At 35.0% G+C, this 13,422-nt stretch overlaps 1 pseudogene; it reads left to right on the top strand.

Moving 5' to 3' along the window:
- The first annotated feature begins 5,684 nt into the window (after window positions 1–5,684).
- LOC112126313 lies at window positions 5,685–12,765 on the top strand (annotated as a pseudogene).
- Window positions 12,766–13,422: the final 657 nt, after the last annotated feature.

Genomic DNA, 13,422 nt, shown 5'->3' on the forward strand with positions numbered 1-13,422 from the left:
CGTAACCACAATAAATTGTTTTGAAAAATCAGGCTTGACTAGAGAAGGTGGGGTTTGTAGATAGTCTTAATGTTATCAAAGGCCTGTTGACAGTCTGTGATCCATATTAATTGGGCACTTTTCTTCTTTAAATCGTTCAATGGGGAAGAAATTTCCGACAGTCTATGTATGAATTTATTATAGTGCCCAACGGCGCCTAAAAATCTGGACAATGATTATTTGGAGATCGTGAGATGCGGTCTGGTGTGACGTAGGTTTTAGAAAAAACATTTTCTTTGTCGGCCAACGTTTCGATCTTTATTGAGATCATCTTCAGGGCCTGGGATTTATAAACATTGTTTAAATTAAACAAATACATACAGGATGTGAAAAAACGAATATATCAGGGTCGATTTTTATGAAGTTATGCGATATTATATGTCCCATGGACTTAATTTCTTTACGAATTAAAGTATTTATGTATTTATGTAAAGTATGTATTTTGTCTGCATTGATTGTTATACCTGCATTACGGAGAGTTGATAATACATAATTGACATGTTTTAAATGGGCAGCAAGGTCTGAAGAATATATTAAATGATCATCAATAACATTCCAAAGGAATTTATATTTAACATTACCGAACAACTTTTCTATTAAAATGCTTAAAACTACAGAACCTACAGTTTATCCAAAATGAACAAATTTGTACTGAAATGTGGCCCACCGAGTGACAAAGGCTGCACATTTTTTGGTTTCCTCGTCAAAAGGAATTTGATGAAAGGTTTTATTTAAATCAATTACAGTAAAATATATCGCTCCCTGTAAATGATCTATTACGTTCCGGATAGACGGTAGTGGTCAATGTTTATGCTCTATATTCCTTTTGAGGATCGTCGGCAAAAATAACAACAGTTGAGGAAAAGGGGACGATACACACAAAATAAATGAATGACAACATAAAATTGCTTTCTGAAGAAAGATGTTTACCAGCAGGTTCAAACATAACAGCAGCAAATTATGAAAAATTGAAATTTACAAGTTATAAATATTTTATAAAGACTTTCAATTAATCTTTATGTAAAGTATTGGTTGAAATGAAAAAGCTAGTGACACGAGCGGGATTCGAACCCACGACCTTCGGCTAAATACGCTGCTCTACCACTATCGTGAGTTCGATCCACTCGAACACCAACCTCCCACTTCGACCTACCTTTCGAATTTTCCCTCGTTTTTGTCATTTTTCAATTTTGCCATTTTATAAAGACTTCTGAATGTCAACTAGACTTTTTCCTCCTTCTGCGTCAAGCAGGTTGATAATTACTAATTCCAGTCTGTCAGTACTGTTTACTTTTGATCAGATCCGTTAGCACAATTCCGGCTGTGCTGGATCAACTTCCTAGGCCAACTGAACAATTTTTTTAACTGAAGCTTCAATAATTACTAAGATTTCTATTTCGTATCTAATTGTGTATGCTTGAATCTTTGAAAAATTACATAAATGAAGATCAATTCAGTGTGTGTTTATAAAATGAAGATTCGTTTTGTTACCAGGTTGGATCAGGCGTTTGTTCCAGTATTCTAATTAATTCTAACAGACTGAAATGCATAATTTAATGATTTGCCTAAGTGTGCACGATATTGTCATAATGAAGGAGATATCAATCGATTTGGCGTGAAATTTCGAAGATGCCGAGGATAGGGGCGGCTTTCATAAACCGTTAGTTAGATGTCCCCATTAGATTTTCAGTCAGGATTATTCCCTGCTTAGTAGAAATCGTAGGAACGGGATGGAATTTAACGAGCAAAATTCAAGGTGCTACTTCGCCTGGAATCCGGCCGAACGCGACCCCAACGGGTGGTGTCCTCTTTTTCAGAACTGGCATTTGAGAAAATATTTTTGTTTATGGTTTTTCGACAAGCAAACGGAATCGGCATTGAGAAATCAATCGAGGGGAGGCATGAGAGGTCGGTCGTCTTTTACATCATCGGTCTTTTTTAACTGGATAAATACAAAACTCAAAATTAGGTTTAGCAGAAAAATATTCTTTACAAATCTTGTTGCAGTTTTGATTCTGACTTGATTTCTTTGATTTAAACCATGATTCAGATAGAAAGTCTTGTTTTGAAAATTTATCATGAGCAGTCGAGACAGTTGAGCAAGCCTATAAGTTGTCCCTTTAGAACTACCAAATTTAGGGGATTTAGCAGGAAATCTAATTCTTATGCAAACTAATATCATATATCACCCCAGATTTTTCGAATATGTAAAAATATCATATGACGTTCAAAAATCAAACGTAAATCGTGCTTTAATTTAAAATTTAACCAATTTTCTGCCAGAAATGACACAGATGTTATACTTTTGCTTTTTAAAGAACTGACAGCAATAGGTATCGCTATAGGAAGTAGATCTGGAGCTTTCTTGGTTTTTCTTCTTTTCTGGTATACTTTGACCATCCAGATGGCATAATTTCTAAGATAAAATATTTGCTGAAAGAAGTTGGTTACTGAATATATAGTTGATTACCAATAGTCTTCTTGATCATCATGGGCTAGCTTCGCTGTGTTTCCGTCGGAATTTTTCATTTTGTATTGGGTGTCTTCATATCATCTTAAGTCAATCTCTTGTTCTCCAAGGTATAGGTTTTGCATGATTTTTGTCCTTTGTTGTATGTATTAGGAAAATCAAATTGTGGCCGTGATGGGCCGCCTAATTTCGCTGTTCCCGTTGGAATTTTTCATTTTGTATTTGATGTTCACATGCTCTCGACAGTCACTTGAGCTCGAAATTCTGTTTGATTTTTGCCCTTTGTTGTTTTGGAAAAATTAAATTGTCTTAGTCAAACAAAAAGAATCTGATAAGTCATTCCCATCAAATTGAATTATTTTTGGTACTATCATTATCACCATACCTAAGTCATCCAAAATCTCTCAAACCTGGGGAAACACAACAACCTGATGATATCTGCCAGGGCACAGGGGAATTTTGGGTAACGAAAGCAGACAGTCTGGTCAGAGGAGGATCTGCAAGACCATACATAGGCCCCGAACCTATTCTTGGGATGACAAAAACAAATATAGAATCCTCCATCGCAGAATGGATCCAAACAAAACAAAAGGAGAAGTGGATAAACTCTAGCGGTGCTAGACACAGTAAACTTATGATGAAACAAACCTCACCAAGACTGGCAAAAACACTGCTGCAATTGGAGAGGGCTAAACTCAGAGGAGTGATAGGACTACTAACCGGTCACTGGCGGCTGAGAAAACATCTACACAACATGGGTATATACAGCGATGATCCCATTTGCCCATTATGTAATGAGGAGGAGGAAACAGCCACTCATATCATCTTCGAATGCGAAGCAACAGCTCAATGGAGATTTAACCTAACATATGGAAAAAACTTACGGAATCAAATTGCCGCAGCGACAGTCAATGACCTGATACTTCTAAGGAGAAGGATTGAGTCTATTGCACTGAACTAAGGAACTAGGAAGGTACAATATGCCAGAAGGCTGCAGTGCCTGGGGAGTACAAACCCCGTTTCCTAGTATCCTTATCACCATACCATTCCTAAGTCCTTGGACATAACTCTAAGCTTGTTACTGAATAATTACTCAGTCATTGGACAGAGAAATTTTAATGTAATTATTCAGAGAGGTTGGATTAAAATTTATTATATTTTTCTTCTAATAAAAAGCATTTCTCTTTTATACCAGATTCAGGCAGATCTCGATTACACTTTTATTTTCCTCATGAATTATGGAGTGCATTTAGTGGATTCCACAAGTAAAACTTTGGAGTTCAGTTATTCAATATAATTATTGTTTTTATATATGTTTAGAACTACTGAATGGGTGATGCCAAATCTTTTACTTTTTCAAAAACCTTATATATTAGTGGTATTGGAAAAACTTAAATACTGCTTCTTGAGAACAGAATGGTTTGCAACTCCATTGAATATCTTAAAAATCAAAGGTTTTTCTAATCAACCCATCGGGATAATACGGTTTAACGGTATCAAATAAATTTTGTTCGAAGAATTTGAATTGATGTAATGCCATGTCAAGAATGTCAGAATGTTGTGGGCGAAGGAAGTATTCTCATATGCATTCAAGACATACCGAAATAAACAGACTCTGTCCTTAATTTAAGATTTCATGCAAAAATCAAAACATAAACTACCGAAATATAACGGAAAATGTTTTATCTGCCATAACGTCATTGTAGGCCTTATTTCGTTTTAAACATTTACAGATTCTTATTATTGACAAAAACAACCAGCGATAATTTTTGAAAGTATCTTAAATTTGGGTCCACACCGTAAAGGCAGTCCGAGTTCGAGGCCAAGACAGGTTAAATCCCGTTAGTCAAGCACAGGGAGAGCAACCTCTAAGCATTAAGTAGGACAGGGAAGACGAACAGGTGAAGTTGGCATCTGTAGCTCAGTATGACCGTAAAAAGTAATTTTCACGAATCTTAAAACTATTTATATTGACAATACTCAACCTCATTTTTATAAATTGCTATTTATTTTTATGTGGAAGACCATTTGCAACTTATGTTGTACACAGGAGTAAATAAAGCATGCCAAATTTTCATATAATGCTTCGAGCTGTATTGAAATGCCTAACAAATAAAAGCGTCTATGTTTTTTTAGGCAGGAATTTAACTTTGGAGTTCAGTTATTCAATGTAATTATTGTTTTTATATATGTTTAGAACTATTTACCAAACACTCTATCTGGTTTATCTATCCATATTCTCAATTGTTAATATTAATAATTTATTATTTAGTGTAAATGTTTAGTTTCAGATAAAATTATACTTGTAAGGCAGCAATAGCAAAACCAGGGCAAGGCCGAGGGGTTCCACAGAGAGGGATGACCGGTTTTCTCCTCTAAGAGCAGAAAATTAATTCAGAATATTGCTGCAGATAAAATAAAACCATCCTTATCCCAGGTTCAATAAAGGCAGCTATATTTCTGTCAGGGGTCAGAATGTAGCAACCGTTGTGTCATCAATGATAATGAAAATATTTTACGATATAATTTATAGTTTGCATAACTGTCAAGCAACTTGATAACACTCTACTATGAATTTTATCATGTTAGGGTTTTTTATGCAAAGGTCGATGTGCAAAAAAATAATTACTCGTTAATCATCGTTAAATATAATTTCATGAATTTTACTAGTCAAAATTTAAGGCAGGTTCTACCGTATTTTTACCAAGTTGGGCAAAAACGTTTTAACAATAAACTTACTCGCGAATTATTTTCTCTTCCGCTAAGTTTTCAAAGCGATAGAGTGTTTGGTAAATAGTTCTAAACATATATAAAAACAATAATTATATTAAATACTATAACTGAACTCCAAAGTTAAATTCCTGGCTAAAAAAACATAGACGCATTTATTTGTTAGGTATTTCAATAAAGCTCGAAGCACTATATGAAAATTTGGCATGCTTTATTTACTCCTGTGTCCAACAAAAGTTGCAAATAGTCTTCCACATAAAAAATAAATAGCAATTTATAAATATGAGGTTGAGTATTGTCAATATAAATAGTTTTAAGGTTTGTAAAAATAAGATTCGCTTTGATACCAGGTTGGATCAGGCGTTTGTTCCTGTATTCTAATTAATTCTAACAGACTGAAATGTATAATTTAATGATTTGCCTAAGTGTGCACGATATTGTCATAATGAAGGAGATATCAATCGATTTGGCGTGCAATTTCGAAGATGCCGAGGATAGCATAGGAGCAGGAAGGTTAGAACTTTATTTGTGTGTGTGTATATGTATGTACGTACATATGTATGTATGTATGTATGTATGTATGTATATTGCTCTGAAAAGCAGATGGCACCGGGATATAAGCAGGGGGCGGCTAGGCTTTCGTTTGCCTTTTAGAGTCCTCCTGTTGCATTATCTCGTGGCTTCAATAGTTACTTAGTTACATTTTGCTGTAAGTACTTAAGTATCTTGGCTGGGATGATTGATATGCACAAATACCTTTGCGTAAATTCTCTAGGGTTCGTCAACATCAGTTTCTCCATTTTTTCAATTCAAGTCTATGAGATAGCCTTATTGGCCATTATCATATTATAGAACAATTGTTTGCATGAAAGATATCGAGTATAAAAAATAATTTTAAAGTTCTTTCATCACTGTAATATCGCGATGTTGTATGTTGTGAATATGTTAAGAATTGGTGTAGGGTGGTTGCTATTTAAAATTGAAGAGGATTACAATGGTCAATTTTATATGTAAATATCAAATTTTGCTACACGACTCGTCAATTAGACCATCACGGTCGATTTCGAAAGAGTCTCTGGCCGAGGTCGAAAGGTGGATTTATGTGCGGTCTATGGGCTTAGTTATGTAAATGGTGGACCGATGCGGGGGTCGCTGGACTCTCAAAACCACCGAAATTTTCAAATTGATCGGTTTTATAAAGAGGCTTTCCTATTTTTAAAAATCTTCGGATATGCTGCGATCGGGATTTTTCGTCAGACCGGTTCCCCGAGAATGCCACGTGGCTTGTTAATATTCAAAATTGCTTCATTTAACCGCTGAACATTTCGATAAACTGTGATTTAAATTTTCATAAATTTTCACCAGGGCTGCGGTACAAAAAGGCGCCAAATGTATTCAAACAAGACAAAAACCAGACATAGCAAAATTGAAAGAACATAAAATAGCAATAACTTATATTACTTTATTGACTTCTTTCTAATCTTTCAGGTTTCAAGAAGAAAAGAAAACTAGAACATTTGATTTCCATGTAAACAATTTCACTGGCTGCTATTATCAGGTGAATGCTACTTGCACAAATAAGACCATAAGAATAGTAGTTTACTGCGTAGGAGCACTTGAGTTCAAAAAGGAAAGTTTTGTTTGATTTTTCACCTTCATTTTATAAGGAAAACCAAATAGTGTTAAGATGGTGGGCCTGGCGTTGTTCAAAATTTTTTTGCTGTTTGATTTTCTTTCTGGACATCATTGCGTACTGTTTACTCGGAACGTTTCATTTTATAGTTGATTGTATGTTGTCTTAAATTTGAAAGCTTTGTTTGATCGTTTTTCCTTGTTGCATTTGATATATCATATTGCGGGGGTGATGTTTAATTTTTCTGGCTGTTTGATTTTCCTCCTGAGCCGCCTCGTTTCGCTGTTTCTATAGTGGATATTTGCACGTTGTCGTAAGTAGATTAGTTTCTGGTGTTTCGAAGTGAAAGTTTTGTTTTTTGTCCTTTGGTGTATTGAGAAAATCAAATTGTAGCCTTGATGGTCGCCCTGGGCGTTGTTTAACATTTCCTTGGATTTGATTTGCAATTGTGTATTAATTTACGTACATACTGCAAGAATAAGCGGACCAAGATAGATCGATTGACCGTGGACAAAAGGAATGCTTATAATTAATTATGTATATAGTAGTATATATAGTAGCCTATAATTATTTTAATGATTATTATATGCATCATGACCATTATAAAACACATAACAGTATTATCTTTCTCATTATCCAAGAGATAATTATTATTATCTCCCTTTACCTACTAAGCAAAACAGAAAATTTCTTTGGAAAACAGTAATATTAGTTTTTAATTTTTAATCGTATGCAACTGTCAGGTGACAACTTTCGTCTTTTGAGTTGATATTATATAGTCGGAAGAAGCAGAAATTTCAGCAACTTTTCCGGGTGTATCTGTAGAACCGCAAAACCGGTGAGGCGTCTAGTCGCGTCTTCCTTTTACGTGATGGGCGCGGCCTTCCGGGTCTCTTCTCTCTTCACAGTCTATCATTAAAAAAGATGAAAGAGAGCAATTTACGGAATCCACTTTGCCTAACGCTGGTTAGTGTCAGTGACTTGACCAGTCATTCCGGCTCAGACGATCCGCTGGTAGACGCAGACGAAGATTCGGACCTCCGAGCTACCTTGATTTATACATTAGTGTTTTTTTATTTGTGTGGTATTTAAAAAGGATATCTTGCTTTTTCAAATGCAAATGATAAAGCAGGTGTAAGTCGATAGTTATTGAATGGGGCTATTGTTAATAGAATGCAAAGGATGACAGCTAAAGGTATGAACGCCTTTCAACAAATCACAACACAGTCTCTGACTAACGGCCTAAAAACTTCAAAAATCATATGTTATAACATAGATATAACAAATAATGCATTATATTTTACAAAATTTCAAACAAAATACTGAGGTTGAAAACTGTAAATATCAAAACAACAAAAAATTAAAACTATACTCAGTATAAAAGAATACCTAAATATTTTTTTCTTTCTATTGACTACATAATTAATATTTCTACAGTGTAATATAAAACAGTGCAAAATTACTATTTATACTTCAAGTACCACATTGGATAAGTTCAAAAAAACTTCAGATTGTTCTTTACTAGAACTCCAAGATCTCTGAATTCGTACGCTTTTTATTATGTAACGGAATTATTAGATATTATAATAATACACAATAAAAAACAATACATCACAATCACATCACGATATCACACGACACAGCACGAATTATCACGATAGACACATCATACACACAAAAAACCGAAACCTACACTATATCATAAAACAGCTATAAAACTACCCATCATAAAACACAACCATGACCCAATGACAACACAACGCAAATTACAAATATCACACGTAACGGCATGGCACACTCTAGCACGATGCACTGATTCATACATTTTTAATATAGATATGTTTTTGTGCTCGACGCACAAATTATTTTGCTAGACCTTTCTCGCGTCATCGCAACTTCCCGTTTTTGGAAAGTGCGCGGTTAGGTTAGGTTGGATTAAGTATGATTAGGATTACTTACATAATCCATGAAAATTTTACGTACAACAAAAGGCAATCACACGTCAAACAGTAGAACGTTGTTTATATCATGGTGCAACACAACATAAAATAGACAATATTAAAAAATGTCAACCATAGTAGAATCACAAAAAAAAAAGATTCCAGATCCTCAATTTTCAAAGCAACGTTTATGAACTGCTTAAAACCCATAAAGGGGTTTTAAGATGTAGCCAGACTCTCCCCGTCCAAATCTCACTCATAGAAATCTATCAAAGAATCCACTCGTCTATGTTTTGATCCACCAATCCAAATTCTAACTAACCACTAACCACTAACAGTGATTACCCTTTTGGTAGTAATGTTTTTTTGCAAACCTTCCCAGAGGGCTTCACGTGTGACTTTTTTCCCTATGGCAGCTACAACCCTCTGATTTCACCATTTTCCACTGCTCGTGCTTTTTCTTTCGGGGGGATTCTCAAGAGTCCGAAGAAAACAGGAAAATGCGTTGCCTCGAATTTTACGTATTCTAATTGTTAGATGCAGTTAATCCAACACTCTTTACACAACTAATTCTGCATCCTTGAGGGAAAATCTGGACAAGTCCAAAGACACAACTTTTCTGGATTGCAATTTTAAAGTTTAGACTTTTGGTGTAAATTCAATTTTTGAAGTAACTTTTTTTTATTATTGTGCTCACCTTTTATCAAATTCAATTTAATATTTCTAATGAATAGTTTTTTAATTAATTTAAGTGTATTTTTTAGTAATTATTACATTATGCATCGAAACTTACCTAGTTATAAACACAAATTTAGGCCACTTGGAGACTATCGTACCACCATTTATGCAATTATTTACGTATAGTTTTGATTTGGTGGGCGGAATGGGATAAATCAGGTTGTATTAAAAACCACTTTTTATAAATGAGATAACTGTACTAATTGAACAAATGCTAATGCAAGTAGGTAAAAGAAGCTAACTTTTGCCGCACATAGACAAATATTAAGACATTATACACTTATTCTATTTCAATAGATGAGTTTATTTTAGTTTACAATAAATAAGTAGATTTATCGAAATTTTGTACCTATTTTGCCATTTTTAATAGTCTTCCTCGACATACACAGTGCGAGTTTTACTTCTGTCCCCCCAAATATTTTTTTAAATGGAGGAGTATTGGGGAAAATCTCCGAGTCAAGTGGAATTTTATTTTTTGTCTAGTTTCTCAAGAGATAAATTGCTGATCTAACTTAATTTATTCGCAAAATCTATTTCCGGCTGAATCCCGCTTTAATGCGCTACATGCAGAGCGTCCTGGTAACCGATGTTTTGAGGAAATTGTTGCGAATTTTCGAGACATGTGCAACAATTAATTTACTATCAATTAAAACGATAAGAGCTATTGTATCCCCAGTTCTGTACTTAAGGCACACTGGTGAGTCCTATTTCATCAAATATTTACGAATTCAGGATTGCAAAACCTTTAAAAATTGTACATTGAAATAATTAAGCCCCTATTTGTACCCTGGAATTTTAAAACAAAACTTTTTTACTCATAAGAAACGACAAATATTAAAAGTGGGGCGTCGGTGGCCGCAACGGTTTCGGTGTTGACACGGCGCACATCGTTGTAAAGTAAAGTATGACCCTGCTGTTGCAAAGTCTCGTTTAAAAAAATCAAGGATATGGTTACATTTCATAATATTACCGAAAGCGTAATATAAAGGTTTTTGGGCTTTTCAAAAATACCGACACTCCGAGGTTTGATACGACCTCTGCTGTTGCGAATCCTCGTAAAAACAAAAGTTTCTCAAAACGCCCCAATAAAATATATAGGGGGAAAACGGAAGTTAAACTTACCATGTATAATAATACATAATACACAATAATTTTTATTATTTTGGCTAATTGTTGCAATTGATTCATAATAAAACGCTGTTTGGTTCCGTCTATGGAAAAGTACTAGTGCGCCGCATCATACAAGAGATTTCCGTTCTCTTTTATTGGAAGGAAAAGTTTGAAATTATCGCTTGCAAAGTTTTCGCTCAAAAGCTGGGAATTTTAAAAATTTATTATGTCCTATTAAAATTATCTGAAACTTGAGATGAATATTCCCCGAAATTTGACTCTTAATCTCACCACCGGAGAAGGAAATCAAGCGAGTTTGAATTTTTAATTCGGACTAGATAGGTAGTCCAAAATATAAGGAAGCGTGGGAATGAGAAAGATATGTAACAGCCAACGGGAAGAAAAAAGTGATGCGTGGTGAGTGTGTGTGCGTGTGTGTGGCACCGCGCCCGAGGGCACGTCTCCGTCTAGGGAGTGGCTTACTGGGACGAGTACTCGGCCACGCGTACGCCTCGCCTCGCCTTTTTACTGCTTAAACAACGTTTTCGACTCTGGTATCGGTCGTCTCACAATCAGCTCTATAAGCAAATTTCAGTGTTTTTAAAAGGGTTTTTACCGGTCCGTCAGTGGGGAGGCTTTTATTATCACGATGACTCAATCAGGATTTATCAAAGTCTGATTTTTTAACTACCAAAGCGAACCTAGAGCAATTGATGTTTCTTTGCACCATACTAAACAATAGGTCATAAAAATTCATGGCTTACTAGTACAGCCACTTAGCTAAACTTTTTGATATAAAATCCGTCCTTGCATAAGCGATTTTTCGATTAAGGGAGGAAAAACATCTAAGACGCCACATGGTTCAGTTCTTGACCCCACATTATTTAACGTCTATTTAATGATGTCAGCAAGTTAAAGTTGCAAGCTGCATGTTTACAATTCGCAAAAATGTATTTTAACAAATTGATTATAACAAACATCGGCAAAACCCAGGCAATATTATTCACTATAAGGAGGCCCGCAGTATCATATGTATCATTGATTGCAGAAAGGGGATATGTCCATTTTTTTTTTACTTTTTCCCTCTTTATTCTATAATACAAATAGAGCTATGTTTGGTGCTAAAATGAGACATTTCACTTTATTGGATATGGAAGAAAACTGGCCTTAAAAATCTGCCTTGAGCGCAAAAAGGAGTCATGACTTGTTCCATTTCTTGGCTATTATCTTCAGACCTTTGTCCCCCCCACAAATTGAAGAAATTCACCTGTTTTGCGATAATTGTGGAGGACAAAACAAAAACCACTCACTGATTGTGGCGATCATGTAGATGGTGGAGCTCCAGATTTTTAATGAAATAGAAGTGTATTTTTCAATGCAAGGACACGCTTTTCTCCCTTGCGACTGTGATTTCGGGCTTTTAAAAAGAAAAATGCATAAAATCGAACGTACATTCCTGACGAGTACATTAACATTATCGGTGAGGGCTGCAATGATAAAAACTACCATAAGTGGTTTCCAACTATTATGTTAAACAAACTACGTCCTTGGAAACGCAAAGGCTACCTGCAAACGATCAAAAGAAATTCATGATATCATCATGCCACTTTGAGGTATCTGCCCAAGCACTATTAAAACGTCTGAGTTCATTGATGGACTAGTAGCCTACCATTTTTAGCTGAAGAAGGGAAATACTCCTAATAGTTGTACACGTCAAAGATTCCAGTCAATGCTGCAAAAATGAAGGACTTAAAGAGCCCCAAGCAGTACATCTCACAAACGGCAGTTCACACTTTTTGGAGTTCGTTTTACGCTTGTACATGAACATTATTGTTACTGCTTATCCTAATAAATTTAGAGTAATGTTAGTTGACTCAACAATTATAAAAACTACCAAAAGTGGTTTCCAACCTATTACGTTAAACAAACTACGTCCTTGGAAACACAAAGGCTACCTACAAAAGATCAAAAGATATTCATGATATCATCATGCCATTACTTTGAGGTATCTTCCCAAAGTCCCAGGCACTATTAAAACGTCTGAGTTCATTGATGGACTGACTAGTACCCTACCATTTCCAGCTGAAGAAGGGAAATACTCCTAATAGTTGTACACGTCAAAGATACCAGTCAATGCTGCAGAAATGAAGAGCCTCAAAAAAATTAAGAACCAAAGGAAATTTCAAATAATAAGTTATACAGACACACTGAAGATGTCTGAATGCCAAATTGCAAAACCTGCAAGGACAGGTAGACTAAAATTTTATTGATAATGGCCAAAATACAGGTTCATCCCCTCGCAGAAAATATAGGAAAATCTCTCAACTAAATCTTAAGTTAATTCTTACTGTTTAATAGATAGTAGATTTATCTAAAATTGCTTTGTACTTTGAGAGCAAGAAAACCTGCAGAGAATAATGTATAATTGGTTATAATTGTGTATAAACGATTATAGTAGTTCTACTTTGTATAAAACTTAATTATCTTTCCTCATTGGTAGAGAAGATTGATAATAGACGATCAAATTGTTGAAAATTAAAGTCAGGTTTTAGAGGCATAATACATTATGTTGTTTACACTGGGTACTAGTTGTGATACATTGTGTTTTTATTAAAAAAATATATTTGTTCCTTTGCGACTAGTGTGGCGTTAAATCAATATTCTCCTCTCGTTCTAAAGAACATTCTTTCAAGACTCGTCAACCCACTGTCTTATTTCAATTAGGGTCAATTACGTCTGATGTTCTTCCGACATATCGCTAA

This window comes from Cimex lectularius, unplaced genomic scaffold (assembly GCF_000648675.2).
Source record: "Cimex lectularius strain Harlan isolate CLEC.00 unplaced genomic scaffold, Clec_2.1 scaffold15, whole genome shotgun sequence".
Taxonomy (NCBI): domain Eukaryota; kingdom Metazoa; phylum Arthropoda; class Insecta; order Hemiptera; family Cimicidae; genus Cimex; species Cimex lectularius.